Genomic DNA, 15,010 nt, shown 5'->3' with positions numbered 1-15,010 from the left:
AGGATCCTCATGCTTTTTGCCATGCCTGCTCTTTGGCCCTGACGAGGCTAGCAATATGCACCAGTTTAACCAGAGACTAATGATCTCCAGCTACTCTTAAAATGGTTTAGCCTTTATCTAAAGGGGCTCAGCAGAGCCAGTCAGTCCCAACGAAACAGGCAAAGGTGAAACTGGCGTAGTGCACCTGACAGAGGGTATGTCTACACTACCCCGCTAGTTCGAACTAGGGTGGTAGTGTAGACATACCCTAAGGGATTTGCCCAGGATAATGGACCCGGTTTCTGGCTGATTTACAGAGCAGTCATCATCTAGTACAGACGAGGCCTTTGCTGAGGCTGGACATTTTGCTCATTAAAAAATTCCTCCGGTGGACACGATGAGCTATGGCAACCACAGAGTAACAGACAGCAAACCGGGGCCACATTCTGTTTGTTTACACCTGTGTAAGACCATTGCTCTCAGTGCAGCTACTCCAGATTCACACCGCTGCGGGCCGTGAGAGAGGGGAGCTGCCCCCAGGTGCCGGTGGCTGCTTGGGAAAAATGCAGAACCGAGCGCCCTTTTCCCCCAGGCACTGCCATTTCAGAGCCCCAGAGCAGGGGTTGTGATGTGCAACACAGCGCGCTTGTTCCGCCGACCGGCCCTGGGAGGTTGCACTGGTGACACTTGTGGAGCAGACACACACACAGGTCTGCTAGAACATGCACCTCTGTGATCCAGCTGTACCCATCCTTTGAATGGAGAACAGCTCTCACAAATCGCACAGACAATACGCTACCCATTACCTACACAGCCCAGGCTCAATCAGCTCATGTCTCTTCAGTACCGCATGGCTGGAAAATCGGAAGGACTTGTCCTCGTGCCTGTGTCTGGCTCCTGCGCTTGCCGTGAGGCAGCTACACAGGACAATTCCAGACGGCGTTTGAATGGGCTCTGTGTGGCTTTCCTGGATTGCTGGGATCGGTGGGAACGGGAGTCTCAAGAAGAAAGGGGGGTTGGAAGCAGAGGCCGAAAGACCTGCCCCTAAAGAGGACAGACTCGAACGGGCTGCCAGATTAGTGCTCTGCTCCGCACGCATCAATCTAACAGGGAATCCCCGTCATTAATGGCAGGACACTAGATCCCGGATGCCACCAGAAATTCCTGCCCTAAAGACCGAAAGGGACCATTGCATTTCGGCCCAGCGTGAGTGGTGAGACGGTTTCATGGGCTAGTGGGGGCTTTCCAGAGCGCCACCCCACCCCCTTTGCCTTCTCTGCAGCACCCTCCTCTCCCAGGAGAAAACGAATCCTGCACCGAAGAGAGGCCTTGAAAACAAAGGTCCTGAAGCCCAGGTCACGCCCGGTGCTGGATTCGCTGTCTCCACGCAGGCCGGGGGCACGCAGGACAGCCCTGCTGTGGCTAACGGAACGGATGGAATTGGGTGTGTTCTGGGCCCGCCGTGATGCCCTCTGTCTTCCACGGGAACTCCCCCGGCTGCTCCGTCAGACCAAACAGGGAGGTTGCTGTGGATTTGTTTTGCATCTGGGCTATGTCTACACTCGCGGCTTCTTGTGCGAGAAATATGCTAAGCATGGAATATCGCCGCGCCTCATTTGCATACCTAATGAGCCGCCATTTTTGCAGAAGAGGCTCTTGCACCAGAAGGAGCTGTCTACGCTGCCCCTACTTGTGCAAGAAAACCCCTCTTGTGCGATGTTGTTATTCCTGAAAATAATCGGAGTAACGGCCTTGCGCAAGAGGGGTTTTCTTGCGCAAGAAGGGGCCGTGTAGACGCTTCTTCTGGCGCAAGAGCCTCTTCTGCAAAAATGGCGGCTCATTCGGTATGCAAATGAGGCTCAGCGATAGTCCACGCGTAGCCTCATTTGCATATTTCTCGTGCAAGAAGCTGTGAGTGTAGGTATAGCCCTGCAGTCCAGTAAATTAAACTCGAAGCTTAATCCTCACGTGTCCAGTCTCCTGGAAGAAAAGCAAAAGGCCCTATTCTCCTTTGAGTCCCTCACCGGAATGGAGAAGTAGCTTTTTGAGCCGTTCTGTCAGTTGTGCAGCGGGGGCGGGTCCTCCATAAACGAGAAATCAAGCGGATGCTCAGGCAGTTAGTGCTGGGTATATCATCAACTCACTCGCAGGGGGCGGTTAGCAATGCATTCATTAACACTTCTTTGAAATCACTTTGTCTACAGCCGCTAAAACTGTTGTATTCTGCACTGCTGCCAGCACATCCCAGCAGGGAGCTATTCTATTAACAAGACAACACAACACACACACACACACACACACACACACACACGGTTTGTTCCCTGGGAGGCTTCCTTCCACCTTCTCAGCAAAGGGACGTGCTGCCTTTTGTCAGCAGGATCAACCCCAGGGGTGATCTAAACCCGACCCTCCGCCTACTGCTCATTCCCAGACTCCCCCTAATCACTGCTGGTGATTTACGTGTCTGGAGACTCACTGGGGCCGATTCTTATTCATCCAAAGGCCTCTTCGCTTTGTTCTGGCAGGGGACGGGGCCTGGCAGTGAGGGCAACTACATTTATTAGTGTAACCCAGAACCAGCTTGCTGGAATGTCTGTTGTTCCAGCATGAGCCGAAGGGCAAAAATACCATAGGAGCGTGTAGGAGTCCCAGCATAGAATGCCCCTCCCCATGCTACAAACGCACAGTGAGAGACCGCCCCTTCCCCCAGGTGCTCATGAATGAGCAAGACAGAGAAAGGGTGGGTGAAGAGATATATCCTGCCTATTTGACAGAGGGAGAACTAAATCACAGAGAGGTGAAGTGACTTGACAGAGGTCACAGAGCAAATCAGTGGCAGAGCAAGACATGTCACCCAGATCTCCCAAGTCCTGTCCTATACCTAAGCCACAGGACCATGCTTTCGCTGCTCAGTACTACGCGCGGATGTCTCCTCCATCAGACGTCACCTAAGGCAGCAGAACAACGAAGACCAAGAACACTGAGCAGACTTGTAGAACTTTCCATTTTCAAAGCACTGCACAGACATGAACTCAGCAATCCGCACAATGCCCTAGGAAGGGAGTGTTCTGGGGAAACTGAGGCACGGCGTGGCCCAGTAGCAGAGATTCCCCCCTACGGGCCCAGCGGTGTGTTGAGGCCCCCGCTGAGTTCTCCGCCACGCCCCAGCTCTGTCTCAGATCCGAGCCGCTGGGAGCGATAGCACAGCTGATTACTGGACTGGTCTGTTCTGAGGATTCGTTGGAGACCGGTCAGGGTACGTTTACACTGCACTGTAAACTGGGGTTGGGGGGACCCAGGCCTGCAGAGTGGGTGTTTCCAGGCCTGCCCCTGTGCCTTGCTGCATTGTAAACCTGGGTTTACAGTAACCGGACCAGGCTGGCGTGCCAATAGTACACACATCAGACTCAGGCTCCTGGCAGCCCCTGGCTTGCGCTGCCTTGGCCCTGAATCTCAGAGGCACTTGGGCGTGGAGCCGCCCCCTAACCAGGGCTCACTGACCAGAGCCAGAGAGATTTATCATGGACGAGGACAGAGGGGCGGGGCTCAAAGCTGATCCGCTTTCAGCAGCGCAGTCAGTTCAGATGGATCTCGCCCGGCACAGGCCCAAATCAGGAGGAGCCCCACTGACCCCGATGGCCGACATTGGGCGTAGAAGGTTTTGACCACGTGAAAAAACACCCGTCAACGTTTTTCTTCGACAATGTTCAGGTTTCATTGACAACACAACCCCGCCCTCCTTGACTGAAAACAGCCCTGACCCGACCCCGGACAATTTAGTTAGACGGCAGCATTTCCCACAGCAATTCAGACGTTTTTGATTAAAAAACCCGTTTTCCCTCTGTGATGTAGTGTCAGTACCTTGCTCGTCGCTATGCGTGGGCTGCGGGTGACCCTGCTGGCCGGTGTCCGGAGCACTGCCCAGCAAGTGGGCTGCCTAAGACCCTACCGGTCTGACCGGTTGAGGGCAGCGAGGGAACTAGGAAGTGGGTGTTGGGGGAAGGGACAGTCTGGGGCTGGAATCATGAAAGAACCAGTCTAAGGAGGGGGCTGGAATCTAGGGGCCCAGCGACCCATCTCAAGACTCCTGTAGACACATCACGTCTGTGCTGGGCTGTATCCGGGAGAAGCAATAAACCCCCTGTTCTACCGGTTGGCGGAGTCTGTTCTTGCTGCTGCGGGGCTGCAGGATCGGAGGGACCCCGACTCGCCGTCACACCCTCCAAAGCCTGTTCCAAATGAGAGCAACTAGCAGCGGTAGGCAGACGGGAGAGCACAGGCATCCCGCGGTGCCTTACTCCCCTTTTCTAGGATTTTAGCAAGCGCGTGGCTGGTATTCTGCATATGCACTGGCCAGACCTGGCCCAGAACCGTGGTTGGGGACGGTCACTTCCAACTGGTTTGCCCAAGGACTGATACCCCAGGGCACCCGGCCCCTAAATGAGAGCAGCTGGCGACTCACAAGTGTGACCCACCGGCTCTGTCTGAAACGGCCCATGTGCCTATTCCTGCTGCCTTCCCACGGAGCAGCGTTGGGTATTCAAGCCTCCCATGGATTTCCCTGGAGTCCCACTGGCTGGAGGGTGGGGGCTAGTAGGGGAGGGCACCAGGGAGCAGAAAGGCAACAGACTCAGACCTTAAGGCCGCTCAGGGCTGGCGAGTTCTAGGGGCGGGTTTGCACAAGGCTCGCCAATCCGGCAAGCCCATCCCGTGGACCTGGGCACGTGCGCTAGCGGCTCCCCGACCCCACAACTAATCAGGCTTCTGCCCGTTGGCAGCCTGCATCCGTCTGAAGGTTCAAAGGCATCAATCACAGCCGGCGACTTTGATCACAGCCGTGTCAGACGCACGCAAGCTGCATCCCCCACTCCGAAGATGAAAGCCGGCGCGCACGCGGGAAGGGCCGGCGGAACGCGCGGAGCGGGGAGGCAAGAGGCGCTTAGCAGCGTGGGACGGCCGTGCTCCTTCGCCGAGGGGGACGGCCGGGCCGCGCAGTTGCTCCCCGTGCAGACGGAGAGGAGAGACTCGCCGGCGTATCCTGCCAGTGGTGTCCGCGCCGCTTGTCCTTGTGACAGCCCAGTAAGGACAGGAGGCGTGTGACCTATTCGTGTAGCAGGCGAGCGCCGTCGGACGAGCTCTCGGAGGATGCGTTTTGCCAGGGTACAGATCACCATGGGGTGTCACGACCGCTGCCCAGGGAGATGCGGAGGCTACGCTCAGCAAGCCAGAATGGGAGGTGCTGACATGCAGAAGAGCCCAACCACTGAGCCTCACGACTGCCAGGCGCCCTGCCGCAGGACACAACGCAAGGATTATCCTTGCTACCAGATAATCAGTTCCCACCGCGCCTCGGGCCTGAAGAGTTCCAGGGCGGCGCTGGGCACGTTGGTTTCCCCCTCTGAGAAATGGGGGTAATGATGCTTTTCTCTGAGCTGTAACGAAGGGCAGGCTTGGCGACCCCGGGCGGGGAGCTGCGTCACAAGCCCAGGGGAGGCTACGGTGGCGCGTCTGCACGGCTATGCCACCGCCGAAGGGAGAGCGCTCTCCTGCTGACGTGGTTAATCCAGCACGGAGCGGCTGCCGCTTGGCCCGTGGGGGCAGCTCTCCCGCCAAGCCCTGACGTAGAGTCATGTAAGTGAACATAAGAACATAAGAACGGCCGTACTGGGTCAGACCAAAGGTCCATCTAGCCCAGTAGCCTGTCTGCCGACAGTGGCCAGCACCAGGTGCCCCAGAGAGGGTGGACCGAAGACAATGATCAAGCGATTTGTCTCCTGCCATCCCTCTCCAGTCTCTGACAGACAGAGGCCAAGGACACCATTTTATCCCCTGGCTAGTAGCCTTTTATGGACCTAACCTCCATGAATTTATCCAGCTTCTCTTTAAACTCTATTATAGTCCTAGCCTTCACAGCCTCCTCTGGCAAGGAGTTCCACAGGTTGACTACACGCTGTGGGAAGAAGAACTTTCTTTTATTAGTTTTAAACCTGCTACCCATTAAGTGGTGGCACAGCCCGGGCGTGGGTATCACGCCTGTTTGCGGAACCTTTGCTCAGAGACGCGGAGCCTGACGTTCCCACGCACAGGGACAGCGTCATCGTCAATGGCTCAAACCCAAGGGCTGGGCAGGGGAGGCTGAGGAAGCTGCCCACGCAGCCTTACAACCCAGTGCCCCTCGGATTCCCACCCAGCTCCTACTCCAAGGCTGACCCTGCAGCACGCAGAGTGCTGAGACCGCAGGCTGCACACGCCGAGGCAGCAGGTTCCGAGAGCGGCTCTGGGGTGTGCGTGTGTCAACAAGCCATTGCACTACGCTGGCATCTAGAGCTCCCCAGCCCGCCGGGCTAGCTCTCCGCACACGTCCTGGGCCAGCCCCCGGCACGAAGCCCTGACAACCTAACCAGCAGGCCGGGCTGAAGGAGGGATCAGCCCAGCTTGGCAGAACGCAGGCACAGAAACACGATGGGCGATAGGGCCTTGGTGACTTAGGAGCCTTGACATTCCGGTAGGTTCACGTTCCAGGGGCCCAAGTCGCTTATGGAAATGGGACTCGGGCTCCGAGGCCAGGTGGGTGCTTTTGACAATTGTTCCTAAAGAGACTGACCCAGGATCACACAGTGACCCGGCAGGGACTGAAACGAGCTCTCCTGGATCCCGGTGCACCTGCTGGGCAGGGCCCATCCACTGCCCCATCCCAGCCGCGTCAGAGAGCCTCGCTGCAAGGCCACAAGTGCGGACGAGGCGTCTGTTCCAGGCTCAGGGCAGGCCGGCGGCGGCAGGTCTGTGACGGGCGCCCCTGCAGACGGAGGGCAGAGCTGAGCTGGGAGTCCTAAGGCAAGGGGAGCACGTCAGCAGCTGCACACTCGTGCGGCTGCCTGGCCTCCCGGGATGATGACGCGTTAATTCCTATTGTCCTCTGACAATGGGCTGCATTCCCGAGAGACGAAAGCCGTTTCCTCGGTACATTTCGATCAGGCGGCCTGGCCGGGTGGTTTGCTTGTCAGCTGTGCTGGCCTGGCTCTGGCAGAGCGATTCCTTTTCTGTTACCACCCGCGTCCCAGGAGCAGGGCAGGGGAGGGGGAAACGCAGCTCTCGGCCATGGATCCGGCAAGGACCATCCCCTCCTGCCTTCACTCAGTTGGGCTGGTGGAGGGGATGCCCCGAGGCGTTTGCGACCAGCCCGTGTCATCCCAGCCTCTTTCCCTGGGTCCCAACACTTCACCTCCTCAGTCCCCCTTCCGGGCCTAGAGCCAAGTTCTTCTCCCCTTGCCCTGCGCTGCCTGAGCCGAGACCAATGGCCTACGGGGACCTGGGTCTGGACTGATCCGGGTAGCCCATAACCTGTCGGTGACAGGGGCAGCTTCAGAGATAATCTGCCCTCATACAGATCTCAGCCTCACCCCGAATAGCTAGGGCGAGTGATGGCTGAATACAAAATGTTCACTCATCCAAAGATCAAAGAGCAGTCACTGCGCTGCAGCCAGGGGAGACTCAGCCGTAGACCAAGTAAGCCGCTTAGGAACTAACAGGCCCAATGAAAGGTCATTTCCAGACCACAGAGTGGAAGGTCTGTCTCTGAGGGCAGTGGGTGGAATCCCTAAAGACACAGGGATGGGAAGCAATTTTTAAATGGATTTTCTAGCATTGACCTTAATGCAGTTGCTATTTGATTAATTAGCTGTCATCCATATCTGCTGAAAGGCCATAGAATCATAGAACACTGGGGGTACGTCTGTCACGGAGCCATGTAGATTTGTTTGTTCGGCAAAGGGAAATGAAGCCGCGATTTAAATAATTGCGGCTTCATTTCAATTTAAATGGCTGCCGCGCTGAGCCGACAAACAGCTGATCAGCAGTTTGTCAGCTCAGTGCGCTAGTCTGGACGCTCCCCTGCCGACATGAAAGCCCTTTATCGACCTCCCCAGTAAACCTCATCCTACGAGGCATAGCGGGGAGGTCGACAAAGGGCTTTCAGGTCGGCGCGGGAGCGTCCAGACTAGCGTGCTGAGCCGACAAACAGCTGATCAGCTGTTTGTCGGCTCAGCGCGGCAGCCATTTAAATTGAAATGAAGCTGCAATTATTTAAATCGCAGCTTCATTTCCCTTTGCCAATCAGCCTAATCTACAGGATCCATCGATGGAGCCATGTAGTTTAGACGCACCCTGGAACTGGAAGGGACCTCGAGAGGTCATCAAGTCCAGTCCCCTGCCCTCACGGCAGGACCAAGCACCATCTAGATCATGCCTATACAGGTGTCTGTCCAATCTGCTCTTCCATATCTCCAGGGATGGAGATTCCACAACCTCCCTGGGCAATTTATTCCAGTGTTTCACCACCCTGACAGGCAGGAAGTTTTTCTTAATGTCCAACCTCAACCTCCCTTGCTGCAGTTTGAGCCCATTGCTTCTTGTTCTATTGTCGGAGATCAAGGGGAACCATTTTTCTCCCTTCTCCTTGTAACACCCTGTTAGGCATTTGAAAGCTGCTGTCATGTCCCCTCTTTTCTTTTCCAGTCTAAACAAACCCAGTTCTTTCAGTCTTCCCTCTTAGTTCTTGTCTTCTAGACCTTCAGCGGTTGTTGTTGCTCTTCTCTGAACCCGCTTCAGTGTCTCCCCATCTTCCTTGAAATGCGGTTCCCAGAGCTGGACACAATGCTCCGGCTGAGGCCTGACCAGCGCAGAGCAGAGCGGAAGAACGACTTCCCGTGTCTGGCTCACCACACTCCTGTGAATGCCGCCCAGAGTCATGTTGGCTTTTTTTCACAACAGTGTCACACTGTGGACTCCTACTGAGCTGCTGGTCCCCTATGAGCCCTGTCTCCCTTTCCGCAGGACTCCTTCCTAGGCAGTCACTAGATAACTAGGAGTCCCAGCCAGCCCGCCTGACGTTAATGACTTTGATAGAATTAGCTGCAGACCCCGAGCTCCTCGCCGGGACGTTCTGGTTTATTTGCTCTGTTCAGGATCTTTCACTCAGCTCAACCCCCCGAGCCTGCGCTCCATGCCTGCGAATCAGGCTCTAGGCAGGAGGAATGAGAGCAAAGCTTTGCAGCTACCACAGCCCAAAGCAATCCTTCACCAAGGGAAAAATGACCCAGTCCATTCAAGAGCCTGCATGTGCAAACTGGATATTTGCTGGGGGAGGCTGCACATCTGGCCAGGCAGATGGCGAGTGGATTAAACTGCTCCTAGAGCCAGTCTGTGTTTAAGCGTTTGCTTGTTTGCATCTCCCTGCCCTCCCTCCTCCCCATCCGCTTGCTTGCTCCATCTGCCTGCTCTGGCCGGTCTAAGACTTAAGAATGGGTTGAACCTCAAGCCGCACAGGAGCAGCGGTGACGCTGTTGGTGGGGTTACATCTTTGCAGAGTCAGCGCCTTCGCTTCGCCAGCTTTCTGCGGCACAGATGGGCATTTCCCATGGTGTGATGGCGCGTTGGGGTTTTCCCGTCTCCTGCACCCCCGTAATGGCACAGACAGACTCCGCCAGCCAGTAGAATGGAGGGAGTTTATTGCTCCTCCAGGATACAGCATAGCACAGATGTCATCCAGTTCCAGGGCAGGCCTAGGATGCCTCAGCCTCCCTTGAGATGGGGGAGCCTGGGCCCCTAAATTCCAGCCCCTTTCTCTAGGCTGCTTCCTCCATGCTCCTAGACAGAAACTATCTCTCTTCCAGCCCTGCTCCCCCAGCCAGGGGCTGCATCCCCCTTCCTTTGTTTCTCTCCCTGGGGGGTAGCTGGTCAGACAGGTTTGGAGCCCCCTTTGCATAATGACTCATCTCCTGCCCTGCTGGGCTGTGCTACAGCCAGCAGCCAGTGGAGGTCACCCACAGCCCACTGCCCAGTATAGCCACCAGCAAGGTGCCCCCACTACGTCACACATGTGTCCTCTGCCTTGCAGAACGGGGCCCGGATGTGGGAGAGGGGACGACGCAAACCCTCACTACAAACCCCAAGTAAGAACGCAGGCGTGGAGCCCTGCAAATCCCTGACCTGAGTAACTGCACAGATTGCCGGGAATGGCATGTCAAACTTTCAATGGCTCGACTCTTAAATCCATGTATTGACGATTAATAAGCTGGTTTTCCGGAGCTCCAGGGACTGATAGATGCTGACGGTGAAATTATACTTTGAACCCAACCCTCGCTGAGAGCAAAGGAAGGCACAGGGGTGAGAAGACGGTAGGTTCTTAAGACAATGAGTCATTGGAGGAGCAATGTGTGTGTGTGTGGGGAGATCTAAGGAGAAGGATGAGATTGCTTCTGAAAGGAGAGCGGGGGGGGGGGGGGGGAGAGATCTTCTGAGCGCACCTTGGCAAGTATCAGGCAGAGAGGTGGGTTTGTTGGCAGCGAACAAAGAGACATTTGTGCGAAGCTTGTTAATATTTAACACAATCTATTCTCTGCCATAAAAACTTAATGGGGGGGGAGGGAATGTTGGGAGCCTTGCTGGTCTGCATTGCAAGAACAAAAGACTCGCATTCTCTTCTCCCACCTGCTACAAGTGTAACGGGGCCGGTGACTTCCCCGTTACTGCAGTGTGGAAGCCACAGTGCCCGCAGGGAGGGAGGGCACCCACGCACCCGCTCGTGAGCCAGCGTCTCACCTGCCCCTCACTACCGAGCCCGATCTCGGGGGTCTCAGCAGAGACGTTTCACATGCCAGAGAGGCACGTGGCTACAGTGAAGTGCATGTCGAGTGCAGACCAGCCCGCCGGGGCACAGCGTGCAGGCACATTGCGGGGGCGAGCTTACCCTGGCTCTAGGACTGCGGGGGCGAGCTTACCCTGGCTCTAGGACTGCGGGAGGCTTGGGGGGTGTAGCCACATCAATGCAAACCCCAGCTCCTACCCCGAAGAGTTTACGGTCGCAGAGGGGGATTCTCGAGGGAATGTAAAGGAGTCTGGCTCCTTTCACAATCCCAGCCTGACTAGACAATGTGGAAGAGAAGCCCTGCAAGCCCCCTCTCCACACACACGACAGAAGGGGAACTGAGGCACGGAGAGGAGAAGTGACTTGCCCCAGGTCAGACGGTTAGCCTGTGGCAAAGCCAGGCTGCCGAGCACCCTGCAGACCCTGTGTGGGGTGTGAACAGAGCACGCCTCCGGCTTCCATTCCAGTGTAGCCAGAATATTGCTAGGAGGGGTTTCTGACCCACCCTACTGAAGCACGAATTCTCCCCGAGACACCGAAATGCAGGAGGTGGGAGCTGCACAATCAGACGAGCAGCTGGACTGTCCGGCTTGGTCAGCTCAGAGACAGCTGCATGCCGCGAACACACCTGGCGTCCCAGCACTGCCACAAAGCCCGCGCCAGCCCCTGCGGTTACAGACAGCTGCTCAATCCGGGCAACCGCTAATTGCCGAAAGCAAACACAGGGTGCTCGGCAGCTGCCGGCGAATCCGGGGAGGGGAAGAGCACGGCTGCAATCCACTCTGAAGGGTGCTGGTTTTGGGAGGCTGAGCTAACACACCAGCAGTTGCTTATGTCCCCTGCCCCGCCAACTGGAAGGGCCTCACGGCTAGTCCTGGAGGGGCAAAGTGGAAGCCAAGAACTTCACACTTCCTACAGACGGGGGGGCCACTCCCGGGGCTGGGGGGAAGCAAAGAGATTTCACTGCAAGGCAGGTGCCGAATGCAGAGTGAGTCAGAGCCAGCAAGAAGCCGGGAACCTGTCGGGTGTGCTCAGGGCCAGCGCAGCGCTCGGACAGCGGAGGCGCTAGGACCCGTGTCCTGACCACTCCCTGCTTTGTGTCTCAGTCACTGGCCGGTGAATAACTCAGGGGCCCGATTCTGATCTTGCGCCTGGCTAGCTGGGTTTCTCACCAAAAGGCAGGTTTTGGCGGCAACCTGTGTCAGTGTAGACGAGGCCTTGCTCCCCTCACTTCAGTGGCCTTACTCTGGATTCGCCGTGCTGTGTGCGAGGACCGCCCGACCTGTGCTCTGGCCAACAAAGGACCAATGGGCGGATTTTCCACTGCCCTCCCACTCCAGTCGCAGGAGCAGACGGTGGGTGTCAAGTGCTGCTATTCTGACCCCACCGTGCTTTGCCCCTTCTCTGCCCGCAGGCTGCCTCTGTGCAAACAGGGGCAGAAACCCTCCAGGGGTACGTTCGCCTCCAGCCAGCCAGCTGACAATCCACTCCAGGCGGCCAGCAGCACGCTGGTAAAGGCCAGTGCGGACAATGCCCGCATGTTTGGGGATTCCCCTAGGGAAAGGTTTGGGGACAATCAAGAACACTAGAGCTGGAAGGGACTTCGAGAGGGCATCAAGTCCAGTCCCCCCACCTTAGGGAACTAGCCACATTCACCCAGCCAAATAGCCACATGTGGCTAGTGTGTTGGACACGACGCACCTAGACCATCCCCGACAGGAGTCTGTCCAACCTGCTCTTAAATGTCTCCAGAGATGGCGATTCCACAACCTCCCCAGGCAACTGATTCCAGAGCTCAACCCCTGACAGGCAGGAGGTTTTTCCAACCGAAACCTCCCTGGCTGCCATTTAAGCCCATTGCTTCTTGTCCGATCCTCCGAGGACAATAGAGGGGAGATCTCCAGGGTGGCCCAGCCACAAGTCCACAATCCACCACTCTAGGAGCTAATCCTGGGGGTACGCCCGGCTCTGCCAGCCTCCTCCGCCGGCGCCCTCCTCTCCCCCTGCTCAAGCGCCCTGTGCCTACAAAAGTAGCTTGGTAACGTGCTGGAGGAGCGAAGGCAGAGGCTGCAGACGGCCTGGCAGAATAGCTCCGGGAGCTCCCAGGTGGCGTGCAGCACAGAGACGCCAGTGGGCCCCGCGTGGATTGACGGGTCCTTGCATTCGTTCCAGATGAAGCGAATCTCTGCCACCTGTGCTCGGCCGTGCACCCTGCAAAGGAAACGTGCCAGCCGCAGCTGTGTTGCGTGCAGTTATCACGCCCAATTGCTCCGTTTTATGATGGATTAAAGAATTTCCTTGCTGGCATGTCCTAGGCCAGCAAATATTTATGCAGGTGGCTTTGATGCATCTGCTCCCCTGGAGATTTGAGCTCTCAGTGCCTCACTCTCATCACGCTGCGCCAGCGTCTGTTTTCAGCTCACAAACTTTGTTCCAGAGCAAACGCCACGAGGAGCCAGCCCCTGCGGGATCCTCCGGCTCGTACGGAGGGGGAAAGTGGGAGGGCAGGGCCCCCAGGGAAACCGGAGCCAAAGCAGCGTGAGCAGGGGGCTTGGTTGTTATGGAGGGATGCAGGAGCAAAGCCCAGAGGAATTCGAGGGGGAGGAGCAAGAAGGACGTGACCATTTGGGAGTTATTTAGAGGGCGCTGCCTGGACCCTTAACGACGTAGTTAGCCCCGCCCCTGGCGCAGAGAGCAGCCGTGGAAATGTGCACCGGGAGCGAGGGCCGGTACAGGCGTGTCGTTGGCGGGTACGTCTGCTGCGATTCTAACTCCCAGAGGCAGCTGCCCTGGCTCTGGGCCTGCCCCTTGCTGCCCAGCGTGGCTGGGTTTGCAAAGCTCGTCACAGGGCTAACGATGCATCGCGGAGCAGCCACTTCTGGCCAGCCTGGGGCTTCCGGTCACAACGCTACGCTCTTGGGCGCCAGGGAACCAGGGTGCGGCCCCCTCCGTGAGCGGCTCCCGGGGTGACAGAAGCCAGCTCAGGCTCAGGGCTTTTGTGGGATTTATCCCAGAGACGCTGCCATGCCCGAGCCGTGTTCCCATCTCCCTAGTGCCTTCAGGGAGTGCCTGGGCAGCCACAGAGACAGCGGGCCTCCGGCCAGAGGGCGGGTTTCTGCCCAGAAGCCGTAAGCGCCTCTCGGCCCATGCGCTGCCCAGAGGGCCTGCACTGAAGCGCTCAGCCTGCCCCTAGACTTGTGAAAAGCCTCTGCCCATGAACCTCAGCGCACAGCAGCAAGGCCTCTGCAACGCTCCCCCGTGCCCCAGCGCACGTCGGGTGCAGCCCCATCGACTCGCTCTTCCCAGCTGCTCGACCAGATGCATCAGCTGCCCCGCCGCAGCCCACCAGCAGCCCTGCATCCGCAGCCAGGACGGCACCATGGGTAGGCAAACGGGCCAGTTTCAGGCTTCCAGAATGGCAAACAAGAATGTGTGCGTCAGTTCCACGGCCAGAAGGGAGCCGCGTGATCACGACCCTCCAGCATCACCCAGGCGTGGCTCGTCCCCCCGATCATTCCTAGAGCAGATCCCTTAGGAAAACATCCCAAGAAAGACCTTGGACACGGGTGTTTTCTTTGGCAGCGTCCCTCCCGTGGGTCACTGGGGACGCCCTGGCGGCAGGCAGAGGAAGTCGGTGCCGAATCTAGCGGCAAAGCCAAATTCCCCCCGTCTAAGAGGCCCTGATTGCGTTTACATCAGTGATGGGGACTGCTTACACCACGATCGACAGAACAAGCCACACATTCACGCAGGGTGGTCTGAATGGGCCACGACCCATTAAATTGGCTTATTCAGAGGCCTCAGTAGGGGAACGGGCATTGGACGTTATTCAAGCATATCCACTTTGGACTAATAAAGTCCCCTAAGTAGGTCTCCCTCGGGGCGGCCTCCTGCGCAGGTTCCCAACTTGGAATAATTTGGGCTTCTTCTGAGCTCTCTATTTAGCTCCGGAGAGCCAGGGAGCGGGGTACGCTGCTCGAACCCGGCGGCCATCAGCCACTGTCTGCGTGTCAGGAACAGAACTTCCCCGCTGCAGGACTTTCCCAGACAGCCACTAAATGAATGGCCAAGGGGCTAGGGGTACGGTTCCATGACTTCCTGAGCTCAATGAACCTCTGATCCACTGTAAAAACCCCAGTGGTAGGGCACCGAGCGTTCGTGCAGCCTTTCCCTTCCGCGGGAACCCTGAACGGAGCCGGGCCCCAAGCGGCGCGTTGCCACAGCGTGGAACGCTTTCCCTGGCCACAGTGCTGCTCAGCAGGCAGTGGGATGGCCAGAGAGCTGGCTGTCCGCAAGCAGCTCTGGTAACGAGTCACGTCACTGTGACGTAGTGGGGGTACCTGGCTGGTTTCTATGCTGCTGGCTCTGGGGTAACCCCCACTGGCT

The sequence above is a fragment of the Pelodiscus sinensis genome, chromosome 28, assembly GCF_049634645.1.
Source record: "Pelodiscus sinensis isolate JC-2024 chromosome 28, ASM4963464v1, whole genome shotgun sequence".
Lineage (NCBI taxonomy): Eukaryota > Metazoa > Chordata > Testudines > Trionychidae > Pelodiscus > Pelodiscus sinensis.
Note: the sequence above shows the minus strand (reverse complement) of the source record.